At 39.1% G+C, this 20,968-nt stretch overlaps 1 pseudogene; it reads left to right on the top strand.

Annotated features, from left to right (window-relative positions):
• Positions 1–13,611: 13,611 nt before the first annotated feature.
• LOC114613250 lies at positions 13,612–15,012 on the top strand (annotated as a pseudogene).
• Positions 15,013–20,968: the final 5,956 nt, after the last annotated feature.

Raw genomic sequence — 20,968 nt, 5'->3', positions numbered from 1 at the left:
CACCCAATACTAGATCATGTTCCTCTCTCCCACAGTCAAACTTATGATCCATAATTGTTCACATCTGAAAGAACTGCAGGGATGGAAATGGAGAGGAGCCGGAGAAAAAGAAGGTCCAGCAGCAGGCCCAAAGTGGAACCCACCTCAAAGAGAGGCCACAAGGCCTGACACTGTTACTGAGGCTATGGAGCACTCACAAAAAGGGACCTATCTTGACTGCCCTCTGAGAGACTCAACAAACAGCTGAAAGAGTCAGATACAGATATCTTCATCCAACCAATGGTTAGATGCTGCTGACTCCTGTGGTTGAATTAGGGAGAAGCTAGAAGAAGCTGAGGAGGAGGGTGATTCTGTAGGAGAACCAGCAGACACCCCCGAGGTCTCTGAGACCACTATCCAGGCAGCATACACCAGCTGATATTAGGCTCCCAACACATCAGGCTTTTCTTACATTGACTAGTATGACTATACTAGAGTATAAAAGTTGAAGCTTTACCTTGTTCCAGTATTTGAAAAAGAAAGTATGTCTCTTAGGTCTCCATGTCCCCAACTACACCATCTCAAAGTACTTTGTCCTCATGGCTGCTCCTCCAAAATATACTTGCTTCCATAGCTTTAGCATCTCTTTCCATGTCTTTCCTGCTTCTTGTTTCTTCCTGATGGAGAAAGGAGAGGAGATGAGGCCAGTTGCTCGTACTTGTGCGTTGGGCAAAAGAATGGGTCTATAAAAGTATGTGGATGAATAATCCATTATATTGTACAAGACTCTGTTCTACTCCTAAAGGTTGCCTTCAACGTAGTGGCTCACTGAAATTAAAGAGCCAGAAACTCAGAATTGGACCAAAGTGCTCAATCATTCCTCTTTCAAACAAGGAACAATGTACACACTAGAGAAGGTGTCAACATTTAACAGCAGCAACTTTAAATCTAGGAACTCAGCAGCATACAAGAAAAGGAAATCAGGGAAATACAATCAAAAGAAAAATTCAGGGAAAAGAGACAGCAGTGGGCTGAAGCTTTGTTTGTTTGTGAGCTGAACAGAACCTGATGCAAGTGAAATGTGCTCCTTGTTCCTGTCAGAGGGACTGCCGGGAACGTATCACAGCTGAGCAGAAGTGCCTTAAAGTGCCTTTTACAAGAGAAGGAAAAGAAAACATGTCACTGCCTGAATCCCACTCACAGAAAGCTTCTAAAAGCAAAATGAGAGAGAAAGGAAAGATTGTCACATGGCCACTCCATTTACATTCACTGGGACTTTTCTAGGGACAAATTCATTTGTCCTTTGTACCTCATATGTTAGATGAGTTCCAAAGCAAATGATTTTCTCAGTATAAGATATGCTTCCAACCATTCTGATTTGAACGAAACTCTCCCCTTCACCCTTAGACATTAAGTTTTTTGTAAATGAATTAGAGAATAAATGCTTTGTTCTGATTCTGGGAGGTGAATATTTTATGTTTTATGTCTATTTTATGTTTCAGGTCTGTAGAAAGAATAATGAAGACAACATTGCTCTGGCTATTTCAAAGGTTTTGAACCTGGATAGTATTTGAATTCTGAATTCAACATGAAAAAAAAATGCTTTCTTTTCCTTTCCTTGTCTTACCTTTCTTTTCTTTTACTTTTACTTTTTTTCTCTTTTTTTTGGCCTCCACTTTAAAACACTAGTTTTCAACCTCTGGGTTGTTCTTTGGAGGTTGCATATCTGATATCCTGCATATCATATATTTACATTATGATTCATAACAGTAGCAAAATTACAGTTATAAAATAGCAACAAAATAATGTTATGGTTGGGGGTCACAATAATAAGAACTGTATTAAAGGATCACAGCATTAGGAAGGGTGAGAAGCAATGTTTTAAAGTCTTACATGTGGAATATTTTTCCATGCCCAGCTACTCTCTGAATGAACATGAACTTTATAAACAATAATTAAAATATTACAGACTTGTGGTCAGGAAGGGATTTGAAATAAATTGTCTTGGTTCTCTGGTTTCAGACATCATACACATACACATATGAATCCTCTTTTCATAGGATGTAAGAATAAAATCAATTAAGCCCCATGTCACTGAGCCATGTACACCTGAGCTGATCTTCCTTTATAAGCGATTAATATACTTTACTCTGACGTTGGCCACACTTCCCTTTCATCTGCCAGTGGACTTCAGTTCAAATTTCAGTTATGAAAGATGTGCATTGCCGCATCCAGTATCTATTTTGGTATGAGCTCCTGGACATAATTAGTCAACAAACCCTTTTTTTGGATGGCAGCTGTCAGAGTGCTGCTGGAGGTGTTAGAGATGTGAGACTATTTAAAGCACAGTGTCTTCCTTCAAACAGCCTGTAGTTCTTTTCCAGGAGGAAGGCAGTTCCATACACTTAGACTGTCTACCAATACTTCATCAGACAGTTCTTCTCAGTACTAGTATGAAGAGAGGTGCTGAGAACATCAATGAGGAAGATGAGAAATGTTATGCTGTAAAATATTGACAATGTTTGATAATAGATGATCTTTCCTTCTTAAATCAGCTCAAGTTCCCTTTCACATATATGGGCATTACACTGCATACTTTATGGAATAGAAAAAAAAAACACTTCCTGACTGACTGATTATCGAGCTCAATTCAATGTTGAATAGCATGCTCATGTGGCATGATTCCCTGTGCATTATGTAGTGCTTAGGGAACACAAATGTATTTTAAGATTATTTACCCACTCAATTTTCGAAAATTTATGTGTTTAGACATTGAAGGAGAATTTGAAGCTACATGAGAAAAAAGAAAGAAAGACAGATAGACAGAAAGGAAGGAAGGAAGGAAGGAAGGAATAAAGAAAGAAAGAAAGAAAGAAAGAAAGAAAGAAAGAAAGAAAGAAAGAAAGAAAGAAAGAAAGAAAGGAGAGAAAACTTTTGTGGAACCAATTTTCTCCGTTTTTCTCCTACCCTCCCATTTTTTTCTTCTCTTCCCCTCTCTCCTTCCCTGCCTTCCTCCCTCACTCTTCTCTCCTTCTCATGTCTCTATTAAGGAAAAATCTCTCCTTAACACTCATGCTGGCCTCCATGGTCCCTCTTTCTCACGTTCTATGTGGGATTTCCATTCTTCATTGGAATCTTGGTAAACAGATGTTTACATTTTGGGTATTATTCTGACCTAGAGAAGCATAAGAGTAGACGAATATCTATAGAAATATTGCTCTCTCAAACTTGGCTTACGCAGTTGGTCTACTGCAGGTGGAATATAATTTTGGATTTTGAATATCTTAAGCTTGGTGTTAACATTTGACCTTCATTCTTTGAAAGCAACATAAGCAATAGTATAAGGAGTTTTCAGAGTAACAAAACTCATGGAATGTATTTCTCTCTATTTACTATAAACAATAAATATATATATATATTATTTATTAGATTTATTAGACTTACTTATAGGCTATAGGCTAATTAGTTCACTGATGGATGCCTATGAATGTGAGGTCCAAGAATCCAGTAGTTATTACGTGTACAAAGCTGGATATCTTAGCTGGTCTTCAGTATATGCTGGAACCTGAAAGAAGTCAGCTTTAACTGTTATGAAGGAGTAGATGTGGTAGCAGAGAGGCTTTCTTCTTCCTTGGCCTTACATAGGCTTCTAGAAGAAGGTGTGGCCCGAACTAGGTGTTTGTCTTCCCACCTTACAAGATCTGGATTAACACTGTGTCTTCCCCCCTCAAAATATCCAGTTTACAAAGGGATCTTCTCACTTCAAATGATATAAGTAAGCAAAAATCCCTCACAGATTTAGCCAGTGATTTTTTATTTTAGTTATTTTATGATATAGCCAAGCTGACAACCAAACTAGCCATCACAGCAATGTTGATTGGAAAGTAGGTAAGAAAACACATTCAGTAAATCTATTTGGGAGTCATTCCATGTCTGTACCTTATCTCATAACTTTTAACTACTATAAATTAATGGTGCTTCATCACGTCCACAACATAGCACAGACTTAAACTCACAGTGTTTCAGAAATCTACTATGGTTAGAATATTTGACCCTCTTGCTTCTCTATTCTAGTGACCCAGATATTCTTTGAAAAGAGCATCTTTTGAGCAGGGCCTAAGAGCCTATATCTGTAATGCAAACATTTGTAGGCTGAAAAAAGAATATTGTGCATTTTGGACAAACAAATCTTGGCTACAACTAAGATTTCATCTCAGAAACATGAGAAACACAGTAACTGATTGGTCCTGAGTTTTACCTCTATTAGTAAATCATTTATTCACTTCTACTTTTCCTTAGGATAGAAGAAAATGGTATTCCTTGGCAATAAAAACAATGGGTATGTAGTTGCTTCAATTATAAATATTTCATGTTTATTGTTTAAAATATTAACCCTGAGAATTATTGATTTGTAATTAAAAAGGAGAGGAAGAAAAAGAAGAAAGGAGAAAAAGAAGAAGGAGAAGGAGGAGAAGAGAAAAGAAGAAAAGAATGGACACAATATAGTTGTCCAATAAGTGAAGCACAAGTCATGGCTGCCATTATAGACACAGTTATTTCTGACCAATTTATTTGGAATAAAAGAATCTATTCCATGAAAGGCATGATCTCTTTGATGAGCAAGGCATATAACCCATCTCACATGGATATATTTATTTCTATAAAATGAAGATTTCTTTTATGGAAATGTTTCAGCCTGAGAGTTTATCTTTAAAAGATTTCATTAAGGACTGCACTGCTTTTGACATTTGTGTTACTTTGCATCTGCCTCAGTCCTCCTCTCTCATAGCCTGCCTCTTTGATGCAAAGGACAAACATCTATTTACTACAGTTGAATGGAGGAGTTCAGAGTATAAAGACAGCCATGAATAAGAGGCTAAACAATGCATTTTTTAAAAAGATAATTTTAAGTCATGCAGTACTTTGCTCCTTCACTTATGAAAAGATTTTTGGATAAGAAAGAGAAATCAGCGAACGTGTCTGGGTGATTCTGGAGTAAGTGTTTAAAATGTAGAAACATAAACATAGCAAATTCTAGTGTTTTGAAGTTAAAAGCAACTCCTGTGTATAAAAATTTATCATTCCAAATGCATGTTCAAGGAAAATAGTTGACAGAATTTACTCAACTTATTTATCTTATCAATAAACTGTACACTAATTGATTTTGTAAGTTTATTAGCAGCGTGGCAATACAAGATTGATCCTGTCAAATATTCTGAAGATTTTTGGATGTAAGAAAAAATGAAAAAGCAAAAAATGGATTCTACCTTGGTACCATAATTTATACCATTATTCTCACCACAATAAGTAATTTCATTGAATAATTAGAGTCAGTAGCCTATTCCTTGACTACTACTCCACACCAAAGACTACTGCTCAGAGGTTCAACCTAAAAAATCAAAAGCAACCAGGAATTTCCTACCTGAAGAATTAGTCAAATGGTCAGGAAAGAAGGCTTTGGAAGAAACTGGAAGGCTCATGTGAATCAATATTGGGGAAGGCCAGGAAGGAAAGACAATCTTACAGAGCAAAGACTTAAATATTCAGTTTACAAATGGAATCTTCTCCCGCTCCTCCATGGCTACACCTCCAGTAAGACCAAGACAGTCTGAAGGATTGGAAGGAGAGCTAGTTAAATACATCCCTTGAAGACAATGTTTCCACGTGTGTGTTTTAAGTTTTCATTCTGTCCCAGTGTCTCACATCCTTGCTGCAGGATCCATTTCAAATGAAAATCAGCTAGACTCCAAGAAAAGCATGCACCACCAACGCTAGCACCACCAACACTAGCACTGAGTCCAAATAAGATCTGCAAGCTCTTTGTCAAAACTTCTTGATCATATCTTTGCAAGACCAGAGAGGTGATTTCTGTGGGGATCAGAATACCTGCTAGGAAGAGACCTCTACTGAACATCTTCCATAGTGCAGAATATGAGTTTCTCCCACATAGAGGTCAGGTGGGTGGGAATACTGTTTAAAAAGTTTTTATTTATTTAATTTTAATATGATTTTATATATACAGTTGGTTTGTCTGTCTGTCTGTACGTTTTCCACATGTGTCACTGATGCCTGTGGATTCCAGAAGAAGAAGTCATGTGCCCTGGAACCAGACTTACAGACAGCTGTGTTCTGAGATGAGGGTGATGAGAATTGACCACAGGCCTTCTCCAAGAGCAGGCAGCATGATTTGCTTCTGAACCATCCTTTAGCCTCAGGAATGTGAATTTTAGCAGAGTCCCATGGAGTGTGTGCAGGAGAAATCAAGGCATTTTATAATTATTTGTGGCCAATAGTTGATACTAGGCAGGGAAAAAAGAAGGAAAACCGAGGCTATCTGCCACCTAGGCACTATTTGAGACATATGAATTTCCGTATGTCAGCTTCCTTGGGGGTAAGCGGCATGAGTAGCGCTCAGTAATACTTTAGTATCTTAAATAATCAAAACAAGGACAGAGTTCAAGAACTATAAATCTTTGTGATTCATTTCCATGTGTTAACATATACAAGCTAGATTTACAATAAACCATGATTGGCCTTTGGCTAATGATAAATATCACAGGATGTTTATAATTAATTGTGAGGATAAACAGGCGCCAATGACAGTGGGTTACACTGCCCACAGAGCCAAGAGTTGACCAATGAAAGCCAGCACAGATAGTTCTTCTGTAACTCCTGTATCAATAAGAAAGCCAAAGGCAAAGTGAAATCAATTTCTTCTATGTTGGATACAGAGTTGAAAGGTAAATGATGACAGTAAGTTTAGCTAGCTTTCACTATCTCTGTCTTATACACATCCAATCTTCCAGGTTATGTGGAACATCTCTTAGCTGATTACAAGGTTTAATTAATTAATTAATTAATTAATATCAAGTATTTCCTCCTTGGTGGTACCTAAAGGTTGGTGCATTGTTTTAGTTTCCAAGACTAAACCCACTATGGAGGCAGTCAATTTTATGCTCCTTCAATCCGAGTCATAAGGAACAAGGGCTCTGGATATCCTTTGATTTCTGTTCTTTTTATGTGGCCAGTTTGTCCTCCTTCTCAAATTCTGTTTTACAACTAGAGCAAGAACCTCAAAAAGAAATTCTGGGCTGCTGGTTTCACAACTGAGAATCACATTAAGGAGTTGATGTACTTTGAAGTATTTCTACTCCTTTAAAATAGCTTTTAATTAATTAATTTTATTTGTACAAATGTTTTGCCAAACTTATAGGTGACCTTGTGCTACATGCATACATTGCCCAATGAGGACAATAGACTAGAGGGCAACAGATTCTGAGATACTGGCATACAGATGGCTGTGGGCCAGCATTTATTTATTTATTTATTTATTTATTTATTTATTTATTTTTGGTTATTGGAAATCAAGCTCAGATCCTTTGGAAGAGAAAGAAGTTTTCTTAACTGCTGACTTACTTTTCTAGCCCTTTTTTGCTTGTATTAGTGATCATCTCTTTCTGCATGCCATGTTTTTCCTGGCAAAATTTTTCATATGAGTGATATTTAAATAGCTGTTGTTTATTTTGCTTTTGAAGGTGAGTGTTCTAACTCCCTCCCGACTCAAAAGATTTTATTCAGCTAGAACCACGTATTAGACAAATACTGGCAGATCTAAAAAAAATTGCAGGATTCTCAGTTAAATTTGTATTTCTGACAAACCTCATTAATATCAATATAAGTAGGCCTAGGTGTTGAATAGTATATACTATTTTTATTTGTGTGTGTGTGTGTGTGTGTGTGTGTGTGTGTGTGTGTGTATGACTTCTCTGCTTGATGGTCACAGAGGAAATAAAGTTGCTTTGGATTTCCTGGATTTACAAAGGAGTGTGAGGTATTTGTGGGTTGGAAAACAAATATCAGGGAAAAGTAGGAAGTGACCTTTGCCACTATTCATCCCTCCATGACACATACTACAGTATTTTCTAGTTACATATTTGCCATTGAATAACCCAGGCATACTGTCAAACATCAGATATCAGGAATTCAAATTTAGAAGAGAATCCTCTAAATAGAGGATTGCTAAATCTATCAGTCTCCAAACTTTTTTCCTGAGCTCATTGCCTTATTTGGTAATAGCTGTTGGTGTGTGTACAGACATGATTTCTGCATATTTACACCCCCAAACACATCACACATATATAAACTGTTAAAAAGTAATAACCTTCATAATGTGTAAATTTATTGATTTGATGTGCAAAGAACACTTTTCTTGGTCTACAGCTCTTGTGTATGTTGACGTGGGGAGAACAGATTTATATCACTGCCATATGCTAATAGAAACTTTTGAGAAAAACTGTATCAACTAGAGTGGTTTAAAGTAGGACTGACCATTGCAACAGGATAAAGGATTTATAAACAAGTTTCAGAAGAGATTGTTTGCTATCTATGGCACAGCTGATATAATTTGCTGTAAGCAGGAGAGAAGTTTACTGTGAGAAAGAGCTATCTTGAAAGAAAGAAGTATTGGAGTGTCAAGCGAGTCAAGCTAGTGACATTCTGCTTTTCTGACTTACAAGTGTAACGGCAGGAGATACATAAACAGAGACAGGAAGATGTCAAAGAAATTTTGACAAGATAAAGTTTGTGGATGGGTCAGACCATGGATGTGAGGTAACAGGAGTGCCATCTCTTCTATTTCTCTTGGAACTCTGGGTTCAATATCCACCATTCAGGTTGTTTTCTTTATGTGTATTAGTTACCAGAATTTTGGTTTTGCTGACCCATTGTGTGTGTGTGTGTGTGTGTGTGTGTGTGTGTGTGTACTAGCTGGGACCTTACCATACTATAGAACTTTATATAATGAGAATACATGACCTGATTTTCAGATCATTGACTTTAAAAGAAAATGCTGAAATATAACTTAGTTGGTGTGACTGATCTGGCAAGAGACCTGGTCACCATACAATGCATTGTGTATTAAGTTGAAAACACATAGAGTTCAGATTTCATCCATTAATTAATGTTAATCATATTCCATTCAAAAAACATTTCCTGGCTTTCATTCAAATATACAAGGCTGTTTTGAAGGGAAGTGGGAGGAATATGGTGACAGTGAATATTTGTGCACAGTTAAAAGTGTGGGAGCCAAAGATGGGCAAGTGTTTACAAATCACATACACACACACACCACACACAAACACACACACACACAAACACACACACACACAAACACACATGCACATACATGGATACACACCTGTATGTGCATACACTCACACTCACCTGGGACTAAAATGACCGTAATGAAGAAGGGAGATCATAATAACCAGAATGGAGGGAAAACACTGTGGGACCTGTTCTAGAACTCAGATTTCAGATAATTTTTCCCCTTTACAATTAGGAGAATGAAAAAGGGAAACTGAGTCCCTGAGAGGCTCAAGGATGGTGGGCATGCATATCCCTGCCTTAAGTCATTGAACCAACTGCAGTCTGGATGTTCAACTTTCAGGCGATCGTTGTACTTTTCAGAGTTCCTGTGTAGATCGAGAGGTAACTTACACAGCATTTTGCTTTGTGTCAGAAAGAGCAGAGTCAGATACCAATACACATCTACTTGAGTGATAGGTACAGTTCTTGAGAAATTCATTTAAGAATCTGCTTAGGGGCTCCATCAAGCCACCGACTCTTTCTACAAAGACCACTCTGCAGCTGGGAACTGAGCGCCCCTTGTTTACTAGGAACCAGAGAAATTCCTATTCAGATTGGACCAATGCTCCAGTGTTCTATCTGAAGGAACAGAGAGAGCTGCACAGAAGCCTAGGATGTGAAGAGAGACAGCTGGGATCAGGGTCTTTTGAGAGGTCCCAGGTTCAGGGTCTCACTCTGGTCTGCTTCCCCCCCACCCCCCAGTGGAATCTGTAAGGGTAAAGTTTAACATATCATGTCCAGAGAACAGGCATACCTACCTGCTGGCCAATCCCTAGTCTTAGGCACAGCATTATAAATACCAAAGCCAAGCGCCCTACCTCTGGAGTCTTGGCCAAAGAAGTTGGCAACCACTCTGTGGACTGCTGCAGTGATGCCCGTGAGCTGGTGCCTCAGCTGTCTTCTGTGGCTCAGCTGAGCTGAATGCTCACAGATGAAATCAAGCCTGGCCTTGCAAATACGGCACAAGGGCAGGAGTGGAGCAGGGGCCCCGGGTGATACGGGTCTCCCTGAGCATGGAGTACCCTGGGTGATACTGGTCTCCCTGAGCATGGAGCACCCTGGGTGATACGGGTCTCCCTGACCATGGAGCACCCAGTGGCACAGCGTGGAAGTGCCCTGCATCTTTTCTTGAATCCAGTACCCAGTTATCTTCTTTGTTGCATTTGATACAAAAGCATGGGACAGAAGCACTGTCAGGAGTGCTGAGGTGTAGCATGTGTGTCCTGGTCACTGACAGAGCCTAGCCAAAGTAGATGCTAATCATGTGGAAGCTAAAATCCTGGCTAAGCAAGGGAGCAGCCAAAATGGAAACCCCAAGAATTTGAGGCTTTCAAGATGAGACTTTTTTTCCTTGAAAGAACTTTGGGTACCATATTAAAGAGCAGATTTTGGGGGGAATTTAGCAAAGAAGTCTGCTTCAAGTGCTTCCAATGTTTTCCCTTTGGAACTTTTCCATTGAAATTTAAGGGGAGTTAAGGCAAGGTTTAAAACCATCCACAGAGTTCTGAAAGAACTCTTCACTGAGGACCAATACATATGGTCAGAAATTGCATGTCTCCCCGCCTTTTGTGTTTTCCTTGGCATCAAGTTGTCTATACAGCTCCAGTGTGTCTTTCTAGGCTAAGCATCTTCTGAACAGGCAACTGCAGCACTAAAGGAAGCAAAATTCTTAGTACAACATCATTCAGAAAGACTCAGAGTCTGAAGAAAAGCTTCATAGAGTCAGAATGCCACTTCTATTGTTCAGAGTAGAGTTTTAAAGCCAGCCTAGTTTGCTCTTATAGATAAAGTAGAATTTGTTACATTGGTTGCACTAATCAACCACATAGTTATGCGGCCCCCTTAATACTGATTACAAAATTCCCAAGGCTCACCAAGTCTAAGATAGCTACAGCAACAGAGCCAATTAGGGCAATGTGGATTTGCCTTTGTTTTCTTGAGAGGCTTCTGACTGTACATAGTGGATCTTTGTTTCTGGACCTTCACACTCTGGTCACCTGTCACTATAGAAGTGTTTTTATGCTAAATGCATGTTCATAGCAGAAATGAGGAAGATGAGTTCATGTTCTAAGATAAAATTTCACTTGTGCTTCATCCTATTCAGTAGCTTTAAAGTTATCATTTAAGTTGAATGTAGATTTCCTTTCTTAGTGTTTTCCCCTTTGTTTTTGTTTTTCTGTCTTTGTTTGTTTGCTTTTTGCTTTCTCTCTTTTTCCTTGACATAGGATGTTGCTATGTAGTCTAGGCTGGCCTAAAACAGATGTATAGATGAGGCTGTCCTGAAACTAAGAGATATACTCCTGCCTTTGCTTCTCTAGTGCTATCACTAAAGATGTGGGCCACCGTGGGTGGGGCACTGCATTGAATTGTGCTAGTTGAAATATAGGGTAGTCTGGGTTTATTCTCTAATGTAAAAACTCATTTTCAGTTAAGACATATGTGGTCAATCTCCTTTTTTCATATTGAATTTACTTACTGATAATGAACAAAGTCTGTGAAACTACTTTCAGGTTTCTTGTAAAGGCTGACTACTAGAGATCTTGCCAGACAAATGAGGTTCATCGTCCACAGAGGACAGAAATAAAGTGTTAAATTGGGTCATTGGAAAGAACTGCCTGATATGAAAACAACTGCTTCTTGCAGGAAACTGTCCAGGACAGGATTCTGCACTGAAAATGTGAAAAATGAAGTAGACGAAAAACATATAGTCCACAATCGACTGATACTATAGATACTTCAGATTGTTCTTTGTAGTTTGAGGGACATGAATATTGGAACTGTGTTGACATGGCTTTTATTGCATGATATCAAGTCTTTCAAACTGCTCTTATGTCCCTGTCATTTTAGTTATTCCTCCACTCTTAATAATAAAACAGAATGCCTGTGGTATCAGTGGCGGTGATGTTTATGATGGCTTAGTAGAAGTCTCCTTATCCCTACCCCTACATGTGAAGCAATGATGCCCTTCATCTCACTTGGAAACACAATCACCAAGAAAGTGTTTAGAAAATTTCACAATTACCTCTATGGCTATATTGTATACTTTAACATTGCTTTCCATGGTCCTTTAAGATTGAATATGCCAGATTGACAAGAAGGAGGTTCTGGACTGTGTCTATTTAAAATTGTCAAAGATAATGCTTGGCAGAACAGCTTATCTGCCCACAGCTGGCAGAAATGCAGCAAATTATTCAGACAACAGCAGAAGCCATGAGGGTACCTTGATAGCAAGTGACAGACAAAGTGGTATTGATTAGCTCCCTAAGGAATGCTTTTTAAACTAGGTGGAGTGAATATCTGCTATCTGTTAGGAGTTGTGTTAAAGTTTGTGAGAACTAGCCAGCATAAAGAGACACAGACATAACAGCATCCAAAGATGCAGTGTGAACAGAAAGTAAGGGAAGAATAACTTCCTTTTGTTCCTTAAGTATTCTATGGTTTGAGATAATTTAACCTGAGACACAGATGCTCATACACAGTGACTTTTTCCCTCTTCCCTTCTCCCTGCAGAGCAGCCTAAAGACAATCCTGGCTTTTCAGCCAAGATCTGTTCAGCATTTCCTCTCTCCTGGGCACTTGGCCATGTAGGGGATGCAGTGTAGAAGAAAGAAAGCAAAGGTCAGAGACTATAAAACATGGCTAGAGGGCTGGTTTAGGGTTAACAATATTAGCATCGACCTGACTATAGTCTGACTTTTCCTCCGTATTCTCTAATGTCATGCAGCTCCCGTTGTTTGATGCTAAACTCCTAAGAGCAGTGACGGAGATCTGTACTGAGCCTGAGAGATGGAGGGATTTGAAGGTCATGTGCTAATTCCTCTGAGTGGCAGGCTGCTTGCTGCTGCCATTCCTACAGGCCATCATCTCAGTTTCCTTTAAAGTTCACATGTTGTTTCCAATAATAGAGAAAAGGTGGTGGAATCACCTGGATATTTTAACAGGTGTTGCCTGTGCCCTGGACAGCTGTCTACCTCGCCCTACCTGCCCTTGGGGTTTGGGGACAAATTGGCACAGAGTCAAGGACACAGACTCCCTCTGGGAGCAGGTGAGAAATGCTGCAGCAAGCTTCTTGTCTGAGCACTGCTAAAAGCTCCTTTAATACCTTCCACCCATGCCCCCATTGGTCCCAAGAAACTATCTATTCTAAACAGGAGTTCCTGGTTAGCTGACATTTGCACTAGCAATCCTTAGTCTCCCATGCGGTCCTCAATTAGGTCCCCCTGCAGGAATGCTGGTGTCACAGGCAGTTCTCAGTTAGGTCCTCCTGCAGAAGATGCTTTTGCAACTGTATGGCCCCCAGCATTTACCTAGAGGTGGCAGAGCTGTTCCTACTACAAGCAGGGAAAAGTGAACTGTCTCAAGGATACCAAGAAATGGAACAAGCATCTCTGATCTCCCTTCTTTGTGAGGCAGTAAAAGAGGTCATTGTACTTCTGGTTTAACTTAAAGGAGATTATTTTTAAAATACATCCATATGACAGTGTGATGTGCTTTACTTGCCTACAGGACTCAATTACTAGAATTGTCAACTCCTTCAACCTATTTTTTCCATCCACTATGAGCAGACCAACTCTGTTGCCCATCTGTGTGGCTTTCTGTAGCATTCTCTTCCACACCTGGGCTCCAGGATGTCGAGCTTTCCCAAAGGTGGAAAGGAGGGAGACAGTGCATGCATATGCAGAAAAAGATCAGTCCCAGAAGATGAACACAGATGACCAAGAAAACATCTCCTTTGCTCCAAAGTACATGCCACAGCAGATGTCCTCTGAAGCTCCAATGCTACTGTCTGCAGGACCTTCGGTGACACCATTACATAAAGTATTCTCTGTCAACAAAGAGAGTCAACTTCCAGGAGCTGAGCTTCTGCATCCTACCAGCCCTGGCATTTACTCTTCCAGTGAGCCAATGGTCTCAACCAGTGAACAAGGACATGGTTCCAGCCAGCTTGAAAGAATGTCTCTTGAGGACAGCCTTTCCAAGGCCATGTTTACTGTTGCTGTATCTTCACCTGCTTCTCTGAATCCTGACCAGGGGGGACCCTACAGTAATTTGAGTACCCAGCCTCTTGTAGAAGCAGTCACAGATGGAACACATAGTTTCCTGGAGTATGTAGATAACCAGTTGTTTGCAACTGAAAGTCAGGAAGTAGTTAACTTAGTAGTTAAATACCAAAGAACCTGAGAAAATCAGAGCAGATGCAGCCAGGATTATCACTGCCTTTCCTGGTGCTGATTCCACAAGAGACTCAGAGCCTGAGAGGGAGAGGCCCTCAGAGGTGACAGCTGACTATGTCCAGAGCACTACCACCAACTATTTGGTGACAGTCCCCAAGAATGTCCTGACTATTGAGCCAACAGCTAGCAGTATTCTGGGAGACCCTAAGGTCACAATGAGTGTCACCACACCTGGCCCAGTTTCTTCTGTCTTCAGTGAGGAGTGGGATGACACCAAATTTGAGAGCATAAGTCAGGGGAGGCCCCCAGAGCCAGGAGACAATGCAGAGACTCAAGTGAGAACAGAGCCCCCACATGGAACCCATGGGAGCTTTGAGGGGACTGAGGAGAGCACCACTTCCACAGAGGTTACAAAGGTGGCTCTGGGGTTCTCAGGAGGAGAAACAGCCTTGGGATCAGCCCTGGAAGCTGCACTGGGGGATGAGAGGCCAATACTCTTCACCCCTCAAATTTCCTTCCTTCCCACAAGACTGGCAGAAGACCCTGAATTTTCCACTATGTAGCTGTTCTCAAGTGCAGGAGCCTTCACAGCATCCACCCAGGGGGACAGGACCCAGCTCTCCTCTGGGACTGCAGTTTCTACCTCTCAGTATGAGAGTCTGTGTCACAGCAGGAAGCAGGAAATGTGTTAAAAGTTATGAGAAGAGTGTAAAGAATTAAAACAACAGTAAAACATAAACAAAGTCGATTAATTTGGAAAGTGTCAGTTTGGATCTTTTAAAAAAATAGTTATATTTGAAATTTTGGGGATGGAATCTTAAAAGGATTTCTTGAATTTACTATATCCCTGCCTTTTCTCCTAACTGCTAGGAATGCAGATGTGTGTCACCATGCCTGGCTGGTTTTATTATTTTTAATTTGCTTTGGTTTTGAGACAGGATCTCAGTGTGTGTTCCTATTTGCCTTGAACTTACCAAGTTGTCCTGTTGACCTCAAACATGACTCTCCTCCTTCATTTACCTCCTGATTGGTAGGGTTACAGATGTGTGCCACCATATTTGTCTTTTGTCTTATTTTATTTATTTATTTATTTATTTATTTATTTATTCATTCATTCATTTTATATCCTGATCACATTCCTCTTCCCTTTCCAGTCCCACCCTCATACACCTTTTATTCCATTTCCCCCTACCCTTCTCCTCAGACAAGGGGAGACCCCACACCCTGGGTACCAACCTACCCTGCCATATCAAGTTATGATAGGCTTAAGCATATCTTCTTCCATTGAGACCAGGCAATGCAGCTCAGCTAAAGTAAAGGGATCCAAATGCAAGCAACAAACTCAGAGACAGTCCCTGGTCCAATTGTTAGGGGACTCACATGAAATCCAAGCAACATATCTGCTACAAATATGTAGGGGTCCTAGGTCCAGACCATTCATGCTCTTTGGTTGGTCGTTCATTCTCTATGAAGCCCTATTGGCCCAGGTTAGTTTTCTCTGTATGCCTTCTTGTGATGTACTTGACACCTCAAGCTCCTTCAACCCTTCCCTTGACTCTTTCACAAGCTCCCTGAGTGTCTCCTAATGTTTGTCTGTGGATCTCTGCATCTTTTTCCATCAGTTGCTGGATGAAATCTCTCAGATGAAAGTCATGTTATGATCCTGTCCATATGGTTCTATTTTTTAATGGTGACTTAGAAATAGTTACTCAAGGTTTAATCAATGACATAAATATTAAAATAAATCATATATATATTCCATAAAAATTATATCCTGCACAGAAGTCAAGATCTTCAACTGGGGACAATTTGTACATACCCCATCTCTCCTTGGGACATTTAACAGTGTTTGCAGATGTTTTTACTTGTTTGGGTTGATACCAACTGCTGATGTCTCCTGGGTAGGTGCCAGAGATGCTTTAGAATTTTCTGTGGGACAGCATCCAGAAGCAATGGGCTCAGACAATTTATCAATAGCATTGAAACCACTGTAGTTGAATATTTTTCAATTGTTTTAATATGAAAATATATAAACACATTTGAAAATGTGAAAGAAACAGCTATATTTTTAAAATGGTTCAACAACAATATGTTACACTTATTTAGACATTGTTGCAAAACATGTGCACATCTTATCAAAAATAATTAGGTAGGTGTTTATCTTGTAGAATTAACCACTTGGGTTCTCCCACCTTACTTTCCTAAATTTAATCATCTAGAAATAATATATGGAAAAATATAAATTATCTACCTGCTTCATTTAGAATTTTCCACTTTTTCTTGTTCTTCACATCATTGAATATTAAGAGCTGGAGACACTGATTTTGCTGTTGATGGATTATATTTTTTCTTTCCTCGTGTAGTTGGATACATATTATCATCTGAAACAGAAGGCTCTGCATAAAGTGTATATGCTCACTTCAAATTGCTTCAGAATGCGTAAACCTTATGACCTGGTCCAGGTAAGCCTATTAATAAAAATGTTCTGACATTTTATAACATGGCTTATAAAGTTTTGTTGGTATGTAATTAAAAATGTTGTAATTTTCAGTATACAAATGATAAAGGGATATTAAATAATGTACACTCCTATCAACATTTTAGGTTTGTGAGACAGGATCTCGAACAGCTTAGACTAAGATGCTTTTTGAACTCCTGATTCTCTTACCACCACCTCTTGAGTACCCTGATTATAGTTGTGTATTCCCACACTCAGCTTCTAGTTTATTTTTTAAAGTTGAAATATCTGTAAAGTGAATATTTCCATAGATGCTTCCAGAAAATATTTTATAAGTTGTTTTTAAAACTTGGGATAGGCTCTTACTATATAGCCTGTCTAGCAGTTATCCACAGCTTTCATGTTTCTAAAACATAAAGGCATGTTGTACCAGGCTATGTCTGATACAATTAAATCCATATTGTTATGTTTTAGACTTATATGAGCTTCTTGCTAAAAGATAAAATGTGTAATAATAGGTTATTTTGATGATCAAATAGTCTGTCAGTAATGATTGCCTCATTTATCTACTGTTTTGTGAACAGGCTCATTGGTTAAGAGCCCAGACTGCTCTTGCAGAGGTCCTGAGTTTGCTTCTCAGCACCCACATCAGATGGTTCCAGGGAATCCAGCATCCTCTTCTGTCTCTTGTTTTTGGCAGATCTACTGAATACAATTACTGGGACAAGTCGTACAAATTTTGGACTGTCCAGTGATATCTCCTACAATGACTGTAGATAATCTCCCAATGTACCTAGTACTCTTTCTAAAGGAAGAACTGTTCAATCCATCAGCCCCGCAAATGCAACTGTCTCCTCTAGGCCTGGAACAGCTTGAGTATGAAGATATCCTTGTCTTTGACTTCATATTTCAAAACCAACAAAGAAGAGTTTAATTCACTGGGTAAACTAGCCTAGTAAAATGAGCTAGCATTGTCATATATATATATATATATATATATATATATATATATATATATGGATAAAATGTAAGAATAATACTTTGTGACATGTACAAGCTATATAAGCTTTAAGCTCCAGTGTCTGTGAGTAAAGCTGTATTGTAGTTGAGCTACATGTCTCATTTACATGTTGTAGACGGATATTTTGGGACCCTAGCTCAAAACTGAGAAGCTGTAAATTAAATACCAAATAGCAAGAAAATCCAAAGTGTTTATAATATTGAACTTTAAAAAACAAGTTTGTTGTTTATGATATTCAAATTTATGTACATGTACATATGTATGTATGTAGGTATGAGAGCCTCACTGCAGTTGAACATTAGACTCAACCTGGAGAGCTTTAAATGAATCCATATATATATGATATATAAGTTCCATACATAAACACACCCATTCATACGTAAATGTATTTTATGTGTGATTCTTAACTGCAGGTGAGCATTAGACTCATCCTGAAGAGGTTTTAATGAATCCCTCTGCCTAAAAGTGTCTCATAATGATTCCAATTAAATTTACACGGATGGGATATGGTTCTTACATTCAAAATGAGTGTAAGACATTTCATTCTGCAGGCTGGATGAGAATAGAAGGTTTGAATGGAGGAGCTCAGTTTTTCTATGAGATTTTTTGATGGAAGTCTAAATATGTGCTATGTTTTTATAGAGCCACTTTGTCAGTGACAGGTTATTCTCTTAGTAATATCTTTAAGTTCCTGTCCAGAGACAGACGGTTTTTATAAAACTTAATTAAGGCTGAGAAACTCATACCAAATTGTACTAAGAAATTGTCTATGGCCATGAAAAATGTAATTGAGATACAGCTGCACATCAATAAAAAATAAGAATGGAGATAGGGCCTACAGTCATGTGACTGCTTGAGTCAGTACTGTGAAAGGTACTAAGTGTCGTGTTAAGGATGTAAATGGTGGTGTGTAACTACAGAGACGCTAACCCAGAGCACAGGGGAGCTTGCAGGCAGCTAGTTATGTCCTAGGAAAGAGGACCAAAGATCTATTAGGATTCTTTGTTTTTCTCGACTGCAGAGAAGAGGTTTAGTTGGCTATGTAGGAGATTCTTTTTCTTCTTCAAAAGATTTATTTATATTTACACTTGTTGTGTGGACTTCATACTACCACTGGCTATTCCTGGTTATTAACTTGACTATATCTGGAATGAACTACAACCCATAATTGGAAGGCTAATCTGTGATTCAGATTTTGAGGCTAGGAGACACAAGTTTCTGACCTGGATCTTGGTATGGAGATCTTGAGGCATAGTGGCTATGAATCCCAGGAGACTAAGGCAAGTCCCATATCCAGGGGTGGTGGTACACACCTTTAATCCTGGCCACACCTTCTGGTGGAGACCTACATAAGGACATTGGAAGAAGATTCACTCTTTGACTGATTGCATTGACTTGAGCACATCTGTTGGATCTATTAGCCTTGTGGGACTGAACAACTACTAGATCCATTTCCTACCCATTCACAGCTAGCCATTGTTAAGGAGTTTAACTACAAACTGTGCTCTCACCTCCAACAGAATGGCGCCCGACCTGGAGCCTGAACACGAGAGACCAGCTGAGGAACGCTGTCTTGGGTAGAGCTCTATGGAAAATGGAACAAGAAGGAGAGTGTCCCGCACACTTGGTAAGCAGCAAACAATTTTTGATACTAGCGCTAGTTATGGTTATTTGAAGGCTGTGTTTGCAGGAAGTGTGTTTCGGGGGATGCAGTCTAGGTGAATGAGGTACTGACCCGGTGCCGATTTTGCCTAGGAGGTGACAACGAATTATAGGTCAGGAGAATTCTAAACAGGCATTGCCCGCAGTCTAAGAGCTGCTTCAGGCGGGAAGAGCAGGGTTAGAAGGAATTGGAAAACTAAGAAAGCAGGGCACTGAGGTGTTAAAATAGCTGCCTGCTACATCTCCAAAGAACGAGATGAAGAGTTACATCTTGAATATAAGAGAGAGAGAAAGGGTTTTAGAAAAACAGTTGTGCTCTCTCTGAGCTGTGTCAGCAAAAAGGAATGAAAAGGCTATTTCAGAGCTCATCTAGAAACAGAAGAGAATTCGGGAGAGGTCCGGAATTTCTCTTTATTTAGCTCTTAGATGTCCTTGTTTGTTGTCTGTCCTTGGCGCGACAATGTCCACGTGTGTCGATTGTTTGCTTTCTGTTTCATTGCCTAAATGTTTGTTCTATGTTTCATGTTCAAAACACAAAAATCGTTAAAACTGCTTGTTCCAACCCTTGGTCTAGTTTAACTTTGCTTTAAAGACAGTCTTAATGTGCACGGATAGGTTGCCTGTAGCTAAGAGTTGAGCTGAGCTGGAAAAGCCTTTTCAGAAATTGATTGTTTACATAAGCTGATCTTAAAGGGACCAGCAACAGTTTAGATTCTATAAGGAAGCTGAGAGTTTGTCTCAGAAAAATCTCTGTGACAAGGTGTCTTTATCTTGAAATTGCAGCTAGAAAGAACAAGAAATTTTGTTTGGTCTAAATATGTAAGATGCATAGCCACTTCATTGTTGTTTCTGATTGGTTTTAAAGGTATAAATATGTTCTACATGTCTAAGTTATAGATTATTGGCTTAAATTATTGAGTGTGATTAGAGATTTACAACTTTGGTAACAGAAAGTTGACATAAAACTAACTCAGGGTTAGTCATTCAGAAACCAGATGTATAAAAAATAAGATTTTAAAACAGTATCTCTTTAATGAGATATTAAAAGCTGCTTCATGCATTCATATATAAGAATTGGCAGCAAAACTTTGTAACATAAAGGTAATCTACTTGGTGTTGAGTTTAGAGAAAATAGATTGTTTACATTGCTTTTGCTTCTGTCTCTCAAAATTATGGTTATACTCTAATGTTACAAAAGAAATTTAAAACTTTAGTTAAACTGCCAGTATTCCATTGGCTACAGTTGGCAGTTCTAATCTCGAGTTTGGGATTTTTTGATTCGCCCATGTTTATAGAAAAGGAGACAGCAGGTAGAGTTAAATAAAAATATTTAAAACAAGTTGTGATATAGTACTGGCCTACTAGAAGGATAATCTTTGCACCAGGCCTCAGAAGAGATTAAGAACGTTTACATTTAAATTAAGACAATGGAGACTGGGCTTGGCAGAAGCTTGGGTGAGACATTCCTTTTGTCTTGGTCTTCACGACCAGCCCCTAGAAAGGTGTTTTCCAGAATTTGTTGATTGC

Source organism: Grammomys surdaster, unplaced genomic scaffold, assembly GCF_004785775.1.
Source record: "Grammomys surdaster isolate TR1022 unplaced genomic scaffold, NIH_TR_1.0 126198, whole genome shotgun sequence".
Lineage (NCBI taxonomy): Eukaryota > Metazoa > Chordata > Mammalia > Rodentia > Muridae > Grammomys > Grammomys surdaster.
This window is presented reverse-complemented; position numbering and strand designations above follow the sequence as displayed.